The 12391-nt window shown below is 38.0% G+C and overlaps 1 protein-coding gene across 2 annotated transcripts in view; it reads right to left on the bottom strand.

Annotated features, from left to right (window-relative positions):
- The window catches only part of BBS7 (Bardet-Biedl syndrome 7), a 55314-nt gene that overhangs the window by 42073 nt on the left and 850 nt on the right, over window positions 1-12391 (bottom strand). Inside the window, exon 1 of one of the 2 annotated variants that reach the window (XM_077140159.1) lies at window positions 10349-11790. The exons of the other annotated variant lie outside the window; for it this stretch is intronic. The gene's annotated coding sequence lies outside the window, so the exon portion shown is untranslated. Of the gene's footprint in view, window positions 1-10348; window positions 11791-12391 lie in introns of those variants that run through there. 2 annotated transcript variants of the gene reach the window in all.

Below are 12391 nucleotides of genomic sequence, written 5' to 3'. Positions count from 1 at the left end.
ATAATCCTCTTTGATTTAAGCCTTGTTGAAAAGGCAATAATAGCTTCACTTTAGAACTGATTAAGCCAAGTACATTTTCTTATTTAAATAACAGCTTTGATACTTTAAAATTAGGTCCTACTTGTGAAAGTTTTAGATGTATTACATTAAAAAAAAACACCTGCTATTTTCCCCCATTGAACAGTTTCCTACCTAAAGTTTTAGTAGTGGTGATAGACCAGGGAATCGTGGTGCTGACCAAATGGTACCCAGCAGGTGGGACTACAACAACTCAAGATTGAAGTGGAGTAAAACAGATTGAACCTTCCCCATGCGCTATGTTGCATCCTTGTGTAAAATCTTTGGAAATGCAAAACGTATTGGTGTACAGTGACCTACTTCTTTGGTCAAAAATCTTTGTTAAATACAAAGGTTCATAATTTATATTTAAAGTGAAAGCATTTAAAACAAGCTTACCTGACAGCATTGTTTTTCTATTAATTGATAACTAGAATTTATGTTCACATTTAAGTGTGTAAAACCTAGTATAGTGTGCCGAATATGCAGTCAGTAAATATTTGATTCTTCTAATTCCTTCCTGTCTGTCTCTGTGACCTCACTGATTCAACCAATGGATTAAAGTATTAATGAAATGTTATTGCAGAAGAGATTTTGAGAAAATTAGTATATCATGTAGCTAGCACACAAATGATTTTCCTTGTAATGTAAAAAATGCAGTTTTTAATGTTGCTTGTGCCTCAGTTGTTTAAGTGAATATTAAAGGGCTTGGAGAATAAAAAAAGAAGACACTAGAAGAGCATAAAGGGGAATTTGAAAGACTAAATTAAAAAACAGCAGATATGTGTTGGTGGTAGGGTAGAGTATGGGAATTCTGTATTTTATGCATGATTGTTCTATAAACTCACAACTTCCCTAATAAAAAATGTTTTTAATTTAAAAATATAGCAGATATCACAGAGGTTAAAGATGCTGCAAACCAAATAAAAAATATTTCTAGAGAGGATAGGACAACTGATTTCGAACACTCGAAAAAGCAAATGGCAAAAAAGATGGAAAATTTTTAACTGGATCTCAGGGAAATGATGGACAAATCAAAGCACACAAATATAAGAATCACTGGTGTCCCAGAAGGAGATGAGAGGAGTAAAGGGCTAGTTGGGGATATTATGGGGGAAACTTCCCAACCTTTGTAAAAGACATAAATACACAATCAAACAAGCCCACAAACCCCAAACAGAACAAATCCAAACAGGCTTCCCCAAGAGACACACTAATCAGTCTGCCAAACGCTGAAGAGAAGCAGAAAATCCTGAAAGTAGCAAGAGAAAAACAATCTACTACATGCAAGGGAAACCAAATTAGAACTGAGTTCAGACTATTCAACAGGCACTACGGAGGTGAGAAGGCAGTGGTATGATATATTTAAGATCCTGAAAGAGAAAGATTTTCAGCCAAGAATTCTGTACCGAGCCAAACTGTCCTTCAAAACTGAGGGAGAGATTAAAATTTTTCACAGACAAACAAATCCTGAAAGGATGTGTCAACAGGACCTGGCCCTACTAGAAATACTAAAGGGAGTTCTGCCCGTTGAAAAAAAAAAAGAAACAGGAGAGGGAAGTCTGGAGGAGGACACAGAATTGAAAAGTACCAGTATGGGTAACTTAAAGGATACAAAGAGACAGAGGGAAAAGACCATATAGATCTGACAGACAAAATCCAAAGGATAAGATGATGCATGCAAGAAACGCCTTTACAGTAATAACTTTGAATGTTAATGGACTGAACTTACTAATTAAAAGATACAGATTGGCAGATGGATTAAGAAACATAATCCAGATATATGCAGCTTACAGGAGATGCATCTTAGACACAAGGATACAAATAGATTGAAAGCAAAAGGATGGAAAAAGATGTACCACACAAGTTGTAACCAAAAGAAAGCAAGAGTAGCTATCCTAGTATTGGACAAAACAGACATTAAATGTAAAGACATCATAAGAGACAAAGAAGGACACAATATATTAATAAAAGGGACAATCCACCAAGAAGATATAATAATCATAAACGTTTCTGCTCCCAATCAAGGAGCTCTAAAGTACATGAGACTGACACTGGCAAAACTGAAGGGAGCAATAGATGTTTCAACAATAAAAGTTGGAAACTTCAATACACCACTCTCCTCTATAGATAAAACAGCCAGACAGAAGATCAATAAGTAAAGAGAGAAGTTAAACAACTTGATAAGTGAATTAGACCTAACAGACATATATAGGTCATTATACCCAAAACACCAGGATATACTTTCTTCTCTAGTCCTCACGGAACATTCTCCAGGACAGATCATAAGCTGGGGTAGAAATCAGGTCTTCATAAATTTAAAAACATCAAAATTGTTCAAAGCATCTTCTCTGATCACAATGGAATGAGTTAGATATCAATAACCACCAAAGAATGAGAACTTTCACAAATGTATGGAGTTTAAATAATATACTCTTAAACAACCAGTGGGTCAAAGAAGAAATTACTAGAGAAATCAGTAGCTATCTGGAGACGAATGAAAATGAGATACATCATGTCAGAAATTATGGGATGCAGCAAAGACTGTGCTTGGAGGGAAATTTATTGCCCTAAATAGCCATATTAAAAACAAGAAAGAGCAAAAATCAAGGGCTTAACTGCTCACCTAGAGGAACTTGAGAAAGAACAGCAAACTAACCCCAAAGGAAATAGAAGAGAAGTAAAGATTAAAATAGAGTTAAATGAATGGGAGAAGAAAAGAACAATAGAAAGAATCAATAAAACCAAAAATTGGTTCTTTGAGAAAAATCAAAATTGATGGGCTACTAGCAAGGCTGATAAAGAAAAAAAGAGGATGCAAATAAGCAAAATAAGAAATGGGGGGGGATCATTACCACAGACCCTGAAGAAATAAAATAAATCATATGAGGATACTATATGCCAATAAACTAGACAACTTAAATGAAATGGACAAATTCCTGCAAACACACAAACAAGGTAAACTGATTCCGGAAGAAATAGAAGATCTCAACAAACCAATCACAAGTAAAGAGATTCAATCAGACACCAAAAATCTTCCTACAAAGAAAAGCCCAGGGCCAGATGGCTTCACAGGGAGATTTTATCAAACATTAAAAGAACTAACACCAATCCTGCTCAAACTTTTCCAAAAAATTGATGAAAAAGGAACACTACCTAACTCATTTTATGAAGTTAACATCACTTTAATACCGAAACCAGGTAAAGACGCTGTAAGAAAAGAAAACTACAGGCCAATCTCCCTAATAAACAGAGATGCCAAAATTCTCAACAAAATACTGGCAAATCGAATCCAACACATTAAAGGAATTATACACCATGACCAAGTGGGGTTTATACTAGGAATGCAAGAATGGTTCAACACAAGAACTCAATTAATTTAACACAGTACATTAACACACTGAAAGGCAAAAATCACATGAACACCTTGATTGATGCTGAAAAAGCATTTGACAAAATTCAACATCCTTTTCTGATAAAAAACACTTCAAAAGACAGGAATCAAACATAACTTCCTCAATATGATAAAGGGCATATATGAAAAACAGACAGCCAGCATTGTACTCAATGGAGAGAGACTGAAAGCTTTCCCCCTAAGATCAGGAACAAGACAAGGATGCCCTCTGTCACCACTATTACTCAACACTGTACTAGAAATTCTAGCTAGAGCAATCAGGCAGGACAAAGAAATAAAAGGCATCCAAATTGGAAAGGAAGAAGTAAAACTTTTCATTATTTGCAAATGACATGATACTATACTTGGAAAATTCTGAGAAATCTACAACAAAGTTACTTGAGTTAGTAAACAAATTCAGTAAGGTGGTGGGATAGAAAATTAATGTACAAAAATCAATTACATTTCTATACACAAGCAATGACCTAACTCAGGAGTCAGTTAAAGAAAAATTCCATTCAAAATAGCAATTAAAAGAATCAAGCACCTAGGAATGAACTTACCTTGGGACATAAGTACTTGTACATAGAAAACCACACAACATTGTTAAAAGAAATCAAATAAGATCTAAAGAGGTGGTAAGGCATTCCCTGCTCATGAATAGGTAGGTTAAATATAGTTAAGATTATCAATTCTACCCACATTGATCTACAAATTGATCTACAAGTACCAATCAAAATTCCAACAGCTTACTTTGAAGATGTGGAAAAGCTAGTTACCAAATTCACGTGAAAGGGAAAGAAACCCTAAAAAGGTAAAAGCATCCTAAAAAAAAAATGAAGTCGGAGGATTAAAACTTCCTGATTTTAAAACTTATTTTTTTATGAAAATACAGTGGTCAAAATACTGGCACAAAGACAGACGTATTGACCAATGGAACTGAATCAAGAGTGCAGAAATAGATCACCAAATCTATCGTCAACTGATTTTTAACAAAGCCCCATATCCACTGAACTGGGAAAAATAGTCTTTTCAATAAATGAGCATGGGAGAACTGGAAATCAAGAGCTAAAAGAATGGAAGAGGACCTTGCCTTACACCCCATATAAAAATTAACTCAAAGGGTCAAACACCTAAATATAAGAACTAGTACCATAAAGCTTCTAGAATAAAATGTAGGGAAACATCTGCAGCCTCTAGTAATAGGAAGTAGCTTCTTAACCTTAACACCCACAGTACAAGCTACAAAAGAAAAGATAGATAAATGGGAATGCCTCAAAATCAAATGCTATTTGCACTTCAAAATACTTTGTCAACAAGGTGAAGAGACAGCCAACTCAATGGGAGAAAATATTTGGAAATCACACCACTGGACAAAGGTTTGATATCATATATACATAAAGAAATCACACAACTCAACAACAAAAGAACAAACAACCTAATTATAAAATGGGCTGAAGATATGAATAGCATTTTTCTGAAGAGTAAATACACACGGCTCAAAAGCACGTGAAGAGAGCTCATTTCATTAGCTGTAAGGGAAATGCAGATCAAGACTACAATGAGATAGCACCTCACTCCTATAAAAATGGCTGCTATTAAACAGGAAACTACAAATACTGGAGAGCATGTGGAGAAACTGGGACACTTATGCACTGCTGGTGGGAACGTATAATGGTACAGTCACTATGGAAGACAATTTGGTGGTTTCTTAGGAAACTAAATATCGAGTTTTCCTATGACCCAGCAATACCACTACTTAGTATGTATCCAGAGGAGCTGAAAGCAACGACACAAACAGACATTTGCACACCGATGTTCATTATTAACCATCGCCAAAAGATGGAAACAATCCAAGTGCTCATCAACAGACGAGAGGATTAACAAAATATGCTATATATACACGATGGAATATTATGCATCAGTAAGACAAAATGATGTCCTGTAACACATGACAAGTTGGATGAGCCTTGAGGACATAATCCTGAGTGAACAAAGCCAGACACAAAAGGATAGATACTTTTACGACCATGGTAAAGGTAAAATTGTGGCTTATAATACAGAACACAGAGGATTTAGAGATACATACACGTTAGAGATGGGTGAACAGTTAGCTAATGAGGTTGAACTCAAATGTAAGGGAACAGATAGAAGTGAACGCAATTTATTAGCAGGTCTATAAGTAATATTACCATATTGAAGGTAAACATAATTGAAAGGGGTTGTATAGACGTAAGGGTCCTATTGATTAACACTACAAATATAAATAAGTTCTTGCATGAACTATTTCAAGGGTATGAGTCTTGTACCAAGAGTGTTTAAGTTCAGGGTATAGGTGGGGAAGACTGCTATTGCATGCTATGGGATATATTTAACAGGAAAACATCAGTAGTACCACAGCAACAGCAGGGGTAAATAAGGAGGGGAAGGACAAGAGTTAAGGGGAAGTTTAGATTTCCTACTTGGCGGGGTGTGTTTAAATTGGTTATCTTTCTCTTGGGAACAAAGAAATTATCTAAAATTAAGAGTGCTGATAGACTATGCACTTTGGACATTATACATGATGCCTAATGAATGCAGGTGGCTGACGGATGGACTGACGGAGAAGTGGATTAGTAAACAAAATGTATACATACGATCGAATATTATGCTGCTACGAAAAGGAACAAAGTTGTGAGGCATGCAACACTGAATGAACACGTAGGACATTAGGTGAGGCAAAATAAGCCAGAAACAAAAGAGCAATTATTGTATGGTTTCATTTAGAAAACGCTTATAAGAAAACAGGGGTCTAGAGTGTAAGCTTTTGTAGTAGTCACATTTTGTCCGAAGTGGTAATTATTATTTCTGGATTTTGAGAGGCTGTTTTATATATGAATAACCTGGTATTCAGAGATAAGAATAAAGGCTATCAGGTCGGGATTAAGGTAATTCAGAATACAAAGGCAAGCAGGAACCTCACCTATTCTTTGGGACCAAAAGAAGAAAGGTTTATTTTATCCAGAACCTAAATTTTCTGTAGCACACCATCATGGTCAGGTTCATGTGTCAACTTGACCAGGTGGTGATGCCTGTTTGTCTGGTTGGACAAGTGCTGGCCTGAGTGCTGCCATGAGGACATTTCATAGAATTAGATCATGATAACGCTGGCTGCATCCACAGCTGATTGTATTTGTAATAAGTCAAGGGGCGTGTCTTCTACAATGAGTGATGCTTAATCTAATCACTGGAAGCCTTTTAAGGAGGATTCAGAAGAGACAGACTCTCTTCCCATTTCAGCCAGCGAGCCTCTCCTGTGGAGTTTGTCCAGACCCTCCATCGGAGTCATCAGCTTCACAAAAAATGCTATGGATTTTGGACTATATGTTCTCATGGCTACATGAGACACTTTTATCAATTTTATATCTACGGATATTTCCTGTTGATTCTGTTTCTCTAGAGAACCCTAGAATATATAATCTCACTCAACCGGTCCAGATAGCTCACTTAAACAACTGAAACACAGGGAACCCAGAATAAGAATGAGGACTTTTAATCTTGTATAGCTTAATGTAATCCCTGGATACATCCCAGACTATATTAAGCAGATAATAAGAAAGTATCGGCAATAAGTCCTGAAAACTAAGGGGCCCAGCCTCTCCAGAACATCAGATAGTTCCAACTCCCTACCTCATATTAGTGACAGACCCTTCCAGCATGAATACATTAGAATAGCCATAGCCCAAACACCCCTAAAGAGAGGGACCAAAAGATCAAAGGTGATGGTGGAGTTACACAGAGAAGACAGGATTTGACAAATGAAGATGACTGCTAAATCATTAAATTGATATCTCTTTCAGTCTTCAGTGTCTCAGACCAGCTAGAAGTAAAAACCTAAAATTGTGAAACAGTAACCTATGTCAAACTATGAAGTATGTTCTACAACTATCTGTGGTGCTGTGCTTTGAAATTTATCGTTTTGTATATATGTTATTTTTTATAAAAAAAAAAAAGAAAGAAGAAAGTTGATTGTGGTGATAAAAGAATATTTAAGCCTTCTGGCCTCCTGTACTCTGGAGCAGCTAGAATGAAAAATCTAAGAGGATCATATGGTACCCCATGACAAACTACAGGATCTGTCTTATAACTACTTGTTGAAGAGTTCTTTGAAAACTATTGCTTTTTATTTAGTTGCTTTGTATATATGTTATACCACACAGTAAAAAAGTTAAAAAACAAAAAAAAGTAGTGGAAAAGTTGCTTGAGGGATGGGAGAAAAAAATATGAAACTATGAAACTTTACCACTGGGGAAACCCCTGATACTGTGTCAAACTTTAGGGACACCCAAATCAATAGGCCAAGCCCTTGATCTTGAGGCTGCTCTTGTGAAACTTACGTATGTAGCGGAAAAGCTCAGCCTACCTACAAGTGTGCCTCAGGGTCACCTCCAGAGGACCTCTAAGTGAAATCACTGCCCTCCCCCCTACATGGACATGACATCCAGGGGTGAAAATCTCCCTGGTGGCGTGGGAGAGGACTCCCAGGATAAGTCTGGCCCTGGTACTCTGGGTTCAACAATGCCATTCTGACCAAAAGGGAGAAAAGAAGTGTAACAAATAAGGTATCAGTGGCTGTGAGAGTTCAAATTTGAGTCAAGAGGCTACTCTGGAGGTCATTCATACAAATTTCAGTTAGGCATTGCTACCTATCATAACTTGCCAAACCCCAATCAAAACCATTTCAGCCAATTCTAAAGAACTCCTAGGGCAATAAAAAAGATTCTATAAAGGTTCCATGTACTAGGATAACTTTTCAGAAACCTACAACCTCCAGATAAGTCCTGAAACCTCTGTGAGGTTAATACAAAATCTATGGCTTTGGACATACGATGTATAAAAATAAAATTTGTAACAAGTATAACAAAAAGGTACAGGAATGGAGGCGTACAGGAGCAATGTTTCTGTATTCTTTGAAGTTAAGTTGGTATCAAATATGATTGTAAAAGATTAAAGGTAATCACAAAGAACATACATGAAAAATATATACAGAAGGAAATGAGAAGGGATACAAAGTGGAACAATACAAAAAAGTCAAATAAATATGAAAGTAGATAGTATTGAACAACTGAGGAGGAAAAAGATAAGACTTACAAAGACAAAATAGCAAAATGGAAGAAGAAAGTCCTGCATTACCACTAGTTAGTTAAAATACAAACGGGTAAAGCTCCATGGTCAAAATGCAGAGGTTGGCTGAACGGATAAAAAAGTACAACTCAACTACATGCCGTACAAGAGATTCATCTAAAACTCAAAGACACAAGTAGGCTGAAAGTGAAAAGATGGGAAAAAATATTCCATGCAAACAGTAGCAAAAGAGAGCTGGGGTAGATATAATCATCTCAGAGAGAACAGACTTTAAGTAAAAAACTGTTAATAGGGGACAAAAGAAGAACACTGCACAATGACAAAGGGTCAATTCAACAAGAAAGACATAGAATTTTAAATATATATGCACCTAATGGCAGAATACCAAAATATATGAAACAAATTTTGACAGATTTGAAGGGAGAAACAGATGGTTCTGTATTAACAGTTGGAGACTTCAGTACACCACTTTCAATAACAGATAAAAATCTAAATAGAAAGTCATTAAGGAAATAGAACACATGAATGATACTCTAAATTAACTAGCCCTACCAGATATACATAGAACAATTTAACCAACAACAGAAGAAGACACATTCTTCTCTAGTGTACATGAGTCATTCTTTAGGATAGACCATAGATTAGATCTCAAGCCAGGTGTCGATAAATTTAAAAATACTGAAATCATACAATGTATCTTCTCAGACAACAATGGAATGAAGCTAGAAATCAGTTACACAAAGAAAACTGGGAAATTCACAATATGTAGAAATTTAAAAACATACTCTTAAACAACCAATAGGTCAAAGAAGAAATCACAAGAAAAATTAGGAAATACCTTGAGTGAATGAAAGCAAAAACACAACATACCAAAACTTAGGGGATACAGCAAAGGCAGTGCTGAGGGAGAAAGTTACAACTCTAAATGCTTACAGTAAAAACCAAGGGAGATCTCAAATCAGAGATCTCAATAGCCAAAACCATCTTGAAAAAGAAAGCGGGAGGACTCATATGCACCTATTTTAAAAGCTTATTATAAAGCTACAGTGGTCAAAACAGTGTGGTATTGGCACAAGGACAGACATATAGACCAATGGAATCAGACTGAAAGTTCAGAAGTAAAACCTTTAAAGCTAGGGTCAATTGATTTTTGACAAGAGTGCCAAGTCCACTCAACAGGGAAAAGAATAGTCTCTTCCACAAATGGTGTTAAGGAAACCGGAATGCCATATCCAAGGAATGAAAGTGGACTCTACTTCACACCATATCCAAAAATTAACTCAAAATGGATTAAAGAGCTAAATAGAAGAATCAAAACTATAAAACTCCAAAAAGAAAACAGGGCAGTATCTTCAGGACCTTGTGTTAGGCAACGGTTTCTTAGATTTTACCCCAAAAGCACAAGCTAAAAAAAAAAAGGATAAATGGACATATCAAAATTAAAAACTTTTAAGCATCAGAGGACTTCACTATGAAAGTAAAAGGACAACCTACAGAACGGGAGAAAGCATTTGGAACCAGCATATTCCATAAGGGGTTAATATCCAGAATATATAAACTCTTACAACTCAACAGCCAAAAGACAAACAACCCAATTTTAAAAATAGGTCTGTTCTAGTTTGCTAGCTGCCAGAATGCAATAAACCAGAAATGGAATGGCTTTCAAAAGGGGAATTTAATAAGTTGCTAGTTTACAGTTCTAAGGCCGAAAAAATGTCCCAATTAAAACAAGTCTATAGAAATGTCCAATCTAAGGCATCCAGGGAAAGATACCTTGGTTCAAGAAGGTCAATGAAGCTCAGGGTCTCTCTCTCAAGTGAGAAGGCACATGGTGAACACAGTCAGGGTTTCTCTCTCATCTGGAAAGGCACATGAACACAGTGTCATCTGCTAGCTTTCTCTCCTGGCTTCTGGTTTCATGAAGCTCCCCAGGAGGCGTTTTCCTTCTTCATTTCCAAAGGTTCCTGGCTGGTGGACTCTGCTTCATGGTGCTGCAGAATTCTCTGTTCCCTCTGAATCTCTCATTCTCCACAATGTTTCCTCTTTTGCAGGACTCCATTAAACTAATCAAGACCCACTCAAATGGGTGGAGACATGTCTCCACCTAATCCAGTTTAACAACCACTCTTGATTGAGTCACATCTCCACGGAGATGATCTAATTACAGTTTCAAGCATACAGTATTGAATAGGGATTAGAAGAAATGGCTGCCTTTACAAAATGAGATTAGAATTAAAGCATGGCTTTTCTAGGGTACACACAACCTTTCAAAACGGCACAGGGTCAAAGACTCAAATTTCTCCAACAATACACACACAAAAAAAAACACATGAAAAGATGCTAGACATCATTAGCCATTTGGGAAAAGTAAATCAAAACCACAGATACCATTTCACACCCACTAAAATGGTTACTACTGAAAACCAGAAAATAGCAAGTTTGTAGGAGAAAACGTGGAGAAACAGGAACACTGCTGGTGGGAACGTAAAATGAAGTACCTCCCATGGAACACAGTGTGGTGGCTCCTCAGAAAGTTAAGCACAGAATTACCATCTAACCTGGCAATCCCACTTTAGGCATACACCCAAAGGAAATGAAAGCAGGGATTCAAATAATGTTTCACATCAGCATTCATAGGGACATTATCCACAACTGCCAAAAGGTAGACACAAACCAAGTGTCCTTCAACAGATAAACAGATAATCAAAATGGGGTGCATACATACAACGGAGTATTATTCAATCCTAAAAAGGAACAAAATTGTGACATATGCTAACAACATGGATGAACCCTGAAGACAGCAGGTAAAATAAGTCAGCACAAAAAGGACAAATATTGTTTGACCTCACTTATACAAGATAATTAGAATATGCAAATGCATAATCAGAAACTAGAATACAATGTGCTTCACCAATTGTAATAACGGTAATACTAACACGAAATGTAAACAGGGAAAACTGAGTGTGAGGACTGGATACATGAGAACTCCACTTTCTTCATGGTTTTCCTGGAAACCTACAACTTCTCTAATTAATAAAAACAAAAAAATGCCATTATTTTTAGCTATTAAGCAAGTTACTTCCTTTCTCTGAGTCCCTGGATTGTCATATACGTTCTACTTCGAAGGCTTTTTATTAGGATTAAACGTATATTAAATTCTTAGACTGAATTAGATGCTCAATAAAGGGCTGCCATTGCTTTTATCATGGTCTGGCTGGTGCAGTCAAGCTCAGTCTAAAGTAATAGTTTCTGGGAGAAGGGACGGATATAAATGGAGATTTGGGCGTTTGCGGTGCAAGGTGGCTGCACCAGGGAAAGGGGGGGACAGGGCCCAGGTGCAGTCCGGGTCGGGGCCCGTCACACGTCCAGGGCACGTCTGGGCAGGTGCAGTCCGGGTGGGGGCCCGTCACACGTCCAGGGCACGTCTGGGCAGGTGCAGTCCAGGTGGGGGCCCGTCACACGTCCAGGGCACGTCTGGGCAGGTGCAGTCCGGGTGGGGGCCCGTCACAGGTCCAGGGCACGTGTGGGCAGGTGCAGTCCGGGTCGGGGCCTGTCACACGTCCAGGAGCACCCCCGGCTCCAGGCAGGTGCAGTCCAGGTGGGGGCCCGTCACACGTCCAGGGCACGTGTGGGCAGGTGCAGTCCGGGTGGGGGCCCATCAGACGTCCAGGGCACGTCTGGGCAGGTGCAGTCCGGGTCGGGGTCCGTCAGACGTCCAGGGCACGTCTGGGCAGGTGCAGTCCGGGTCAGGGCTTGTCACACGTCCAGGGCATGTGTGGGCAGGTGCAGTCCGGGTCGGGGCCCGTCACACGTCCA

Source organism: Tamandua tetradactyla, chromosome 22 (genome assembly GCF_023851605.1).
Source record: "Tamandua tetradactyla isolate mTamTet1 chromosome 22, mTamTet1.pri, whole genome shotgun sequence".
Lineage (NCBI taxonomy): Eukaryota > Metazoa > Chordata > Mammalia > Pilosa > Myrmecophagidae > Tamandua > Tamandua tetradactyla.
This window is presented reverse-complemented; position numbering and strand designations above follow the sequence as displayed.